This window comes from Salvia hispanica, chromosome 2 (genome assembly GCF_029641045.1).
Source record: "Salvia hispanica isolate PSC_SH4W2 chromosome 2, Shi_PSC_v1, whole genome shotgun sequence".
In the NCBI taxonomy this organism is placed as follows: Eukaryota; Viridiplantae; Streptophyta; class Magnoliopsida; order Lamiales; family Lamiaceae; genus Salvia; species Salvia hispanica.
Window position 1 is genome coordinate 45498453 of NC_142693.1, and position 5185 is coordinate 45503637.

Here is a 5185-nt window from a genome sequence, read left to right on the forward strand (position 1 = left end):
GGTGGTTCAAGGGATTCAGAATACTTATAAATATGCAACATAGAAAGACTAGCAAGTCTCAATGGTCTACACCATAGGAGACGAGCGATGAGTTAAGATCAGTAGTGGGAGTTCTAGTGGATTACTCCAAGCGTTCTGCTAAAGAATGTGATGGTCATATAAGAAGATATCGAAGTCTCTCTAAGACAAGTTCGATATGGAAACATTTTCACTCAATAACACCTTATTATTGATGGGATATACGCTGGAAACAACGAGTTATATCTTAAAGAAACTACCATAACATCAGTACCTTCTACAACACACGAGTTATGGACTAGAGGTAAGTCTAGTCCAGCACATCTCAAGGTGTGGAGTTATTCCAACACATGTTTTGGAAAAGGTATCCAATTAATTGGAGTTGTGTACTAAGGTATGTTTTAAGATTGTCCCAATTGATAGAAAAGGTACAGGTTCTATAATCTTCACGGCAAGATAGGTGTTTGTTTACACGAATACTAGATTATTTGATGAAGATTATGAGAAGAACTACAAGCCTAACAATCATGATAATTCTCAAGATAATGAAAATATCTATTTTCCATCTTAACCAAGAAGTCATACCATTAGATACTTATGCACTTAGAAAATCAACATTTGTACCTAAGATTATAAGAGTCATGTCGTAGTAGGAGCGTTCCTTGCGAACATAACAAGTTCATGGATCTAAGAGTCTTTAGACTCAGTTTTAGATCGACTTGAATCTAATCCATGTAACTACAAGGATGCATTGACTCATTCAGATAATCATTCTTGATAAGATGATAGATTCTGAATAATAATCTAAGATAGGCAAGAATGTTTGCAAGACTTGCGATACTACCCATAGACTATTTTAGCCAGTGGGAGCTTGTGGATCTGCAAGTGTAAGCATGGATCTTAAAAGGCTAGAATAATGGCTAAAGGGTTACACCTAGAGAGAATCATATTCTCGCCTGCAATTCTGCCTAAGTCGATCTGTATCATATTGTCTATTGTAGCTTACATATATTAGGATGTATGTATTATGATTGTCAAGACAATTTTCTTTAAGTAGAATTCTTGAGGAGATCATCTACATGGAGCATCTTAATGGTTATGTGCTACAAGTACAAGAAAGTTGAAAGTGCACTATATTTGGTATTCTTGGTACTCTACGATGATGACATCTATAAAAGTTGATAAACAACTCAGAGGGTTATCTAGCGTAGGAAACTGGTCGTCTACCCAGTTTAATGAGGATGGATTTAATTCTTAGCATCTAAGTTATTAGATTGCTAGAAAAAGAATGTTAAGTTTTCTTAAAGAATCCTACATCTACATCATACTTAGACCCTTTAGCATTGAAAATTCCAAGAAAAGTTTTTACTTCCCTAGATGGAATTATCTTGTCTCTAGTCAAGTGTTTTTCGACACTGAATGAGATCAAGAAAAATGAGACAAGTTCCGTGATTGGAAGTTTCATGTATGCTATGAGGTGTATTAAGTTAGATATTAGCTTTGTCGTTGGCATAGAAGCTTGATACATATTAACCATGTCCAAGGACATTGGATTGGTAAAGAATATACTATAGTACTTGAAGAAGACTAAACGGTATGATCTAGTTTACCATACATCCATGTTATGTCCATTAGGTTACATCGACTCGATTTTATATTGATCGGTGATCGAGTCATCCTCTGACTATGTGTTTACTTTAGGAGTTGAACTGAGATATGAAGGAGTGTGATCAAATCATAGACTCTATCATGAAAATTACAAGCGTGGTTTCATTGGAAACTACTAAGGTAGTTGTTCATCTCAGTACCTTCCTAATAGCTTTGACCGTGATTCCGAGTATGCCTATGAGTATTATATTTTATTATGGTTACTCTAGTCATGTGTCTAACTCAAGGGAAACACGATTTGATAAGGCTACGCAATCACATAGAGAGGAAGTATGAAATTAATTAAGGATTTAAGTGCGCAGCGAGACATTATGGTTACCAAGATATCATCAGAGAACAACCTGGCAGAATTATTCACAAAATGCCTATATGGCAACATGTTTTACAGATGGGGTGAAAAGTACGGTAGTTCGATATATCATGGTCCGAGACCTGCGTAGAGTATAAGTGGAAGAGTTTTGACAATGGGTATACTCGAAAGCATGATTTTGAGTATAAGCGGAGATTGTTAGGATTGATATACTGAAAAGCATATTTCGAGCATGTTGCACGGATAGAATTGCTTGTATTCAATATATTCTACAATCCACTTTTAACCCAAGGCGAGAAGAAGTAATTTTATCGCATTGATGTTTGCTTGTACATTTATAAGATGTTTCTCAAACATTTAAATGTATAAGAAGCAAATAAGTCTGATTCTTCTCAATAGTAGACTGGTCGTGAACGATGTTCACAGAAGGTGACGCAATCGGTCCTTTGTAGAAGAGAAATAAAATTTCACAACCTAGATAGGCTTTGGCTACTTATCGTGAAAGGTTGCAGTGTCAATCCGCATGTTTCCTTACCTTAGGAAATAAACGACACTGGTGTGTATAGCACTGAAGGATCTAACAGTTGAGATAAGTCTTTCTTGCTATTTACCGAAAGACGAGGTCTTGGTGATTGTTATTTCTTAATCATTGTTGATATAACATTAAGCATACGATATTGATTATGCACTACTTTGATTTATCAAATGGTGCGGATTTTTGCAATCCAAGAATCCTGATATCTTGGGTAGTGGTGATCAATGTCTAGAGGTGCTAGTATTGTTATTGCAATGAATCGTGTGCTGGGTGAGTCCAGTTTGATAATATCCTCAAGAGGTGTTCGAAAAAGGTTTTATTTTTTAGAAATCCGGCCGGTTGGAATTTATTCCAGAATAATAAATAAAGATTTTGAACTATAAAACTCTTGGAAAAAAGATATTAATTAATTAAAGTCAAATAGCAGACTTAAATTAATTAATGGATATTTATATCTTAAACACGAGAAATAATAAATTAAAGAGGTAAAGTTTGGATTACTCGTAATTTGGGATTAGATGGGCAGTCAATATTATTATACTATAGTGGATGATAATAATATTCTATTTGGACTTGTATTAAATTGTGACTCAATTTAATTAGTAAAAGTCCAACAGGTTTGGCCAAAATCCAACCTCCATAGATCCCTAATCTGGCCCATCATAACTCTATATAAAGGAGACTAAATAGAAGACTAATTTAATGAATTTTCATAATTAATTTCGTGCTCCCTCTCTCCAGAGCAGACGGAATTTTCCTTTCCCTTCTGTTGGGAATTCTGTCTTCTATTTAGTGAAACCCTTTTCGATTCTGACAAGTTTTGCCCACCCAAATGTCAGATTCTGAGTTCGCGATACAGATTAGAAGATTTCTGGTTGAGTACGACGATCTTCGTGTGGAGAAGGCGCAAGCAATTGTCGATTCTTGGGAAAATCTGTTCGGTAATCCTAAACCGTAGAATATCATGAATTAGGGTTTTAATTCCTTAAGCATGATTTATGTGCGTTCTTGTATGCAGTTGATTGTTTAACATGTGGTTAATTTATCCCATAATCAATCAAATAGATCTGGATGCATGATTTATTTGTTTATGCATGTCTTCCACTGTGCAAGGGGCACCAATCCCCAGCTCCTTCCTCGGCCCCCTCTTCCACCACGGTAACCAGTCCCTCTTCCACCTTCAATTCTTCTATATCCTGCAAATCCACCTCGATGGTGGTTAGAAAAATTCCCGCGCCTTTGACTAGGGGCCTGAGCAATATTTGCCGATGGTTGAGATCCATCAAGATTGATAGAGGAGTTGTTTGTTGATTCGAGCCTGGACTCGAAGGAGAGAAGGAGCGTACTCATGTCCTGCACACTCCATGAGTCGGCCTTTGAGGTAATGGTCACAACAATTGGATCATATTCTTTGCCTAGACCTGCAAGAATATGGAGGATTTGATCTTCATCTAAGACTCTGCATCCAGCTGATCCTAGAAGATCACAACACATCTTGACTTTGTCGAGATAATCACGCATAGAGAGAGTGTCCTTTTTTAGAGTTTGAAGCTGCAACTTGTACTGTAACACTTTCGCTTTGGATTGACTTCCAAAGTTGGCTTCGATGGTTTGCCATATTTCTTTACTTGAAGTCAGACCCACAATCTGCACCATGGTGCTCTCAGTAAGAGATGACTGGATCCACGCCGATAACAGCTGGTCCTGGTGAGTCCAGAGAAGGAATTCCGGGTTGACAGTTGTCTCAGTTGAACCTTCTACTGTGATATGTTGCTCCGGGATCTGTTGATCTCCGATAAGGAGGACTCAGGGCCATAACCACGAATGGTGGTCATAATTTGCTGCCTCCAGATGAGATAGTTTGAATCAGAAAGTTTGAAAGAGATGGGATGATTGTGACGGTGAACCGACACCACTGCATTCTGTCGAGGTGTTGTGTGTGGTGGTACATTGTTAGAAATTTCACTGTCTGACATTTCAAGAGATGCAGGAAAAAGAAAGCAGAAGATAAAAAAGGAAAAGGTTATTTTATGGCTCTTGATACCATAAAAGAAACTATATTGAAAAACAGAAGGTGCAATCTATTCATTTAACTCGATCGAATTTGTACAACTGAGCATCCAAATATATAGGCCTAGGAACATTAGATGCATTCAATTGAAGAGTCATAAAACATTTAACTTCTAAAGAGTTACAAATTAAATGTTGGACACTTCATTATCCTTGGGAGACTCTTTGTTATCCTCAACTCCTTTTGAATGCTTAAGCATGGAATGCTAACAATGCGTAGTTTCTTTATCCACTTTTTCATAAAATCTAATCAATTTTTAAAAATTTATTTCAATTCAAAATAAGTCATTTAATGATAGAATGGAGGAAAGAGTAATCAGCAATTTGATGTTTTATCCACATAAAATTCATTACCGTAATGATTAACTAAATGAAAATATTCTATTTGTAGTCCTCAATTATCAAGTTTTTATGCTGTCCTAGTTTATCACTCGTAATTGTACATTAATGATAAATAAGTGAAAAGGATTATTACTATAGTTCAATATTTTTTTCCCGGCTCTATTGTTTATTTCATATTTGAGTATGTTTTTTTTCTTTAATTTGTTCCGATAACTATTTTGGACAATAATTTAGACATAATT

At 36.1% G+C, this 5185-nt stretch overlaps 1 pseudogene; it reads right to left on the reverse strand.

Annotated features, from left to right (window-relative positions):
- Positions 1-3902: 3902 nt before the first annotated feature.
- On the reverse strand, positions 3903-3992 carry LOC125202893 (small nucleolar RNA Z247; annotated as a pseudogene).
- Positions 3993-5185: the final 1193 nt, after the last annotated feature.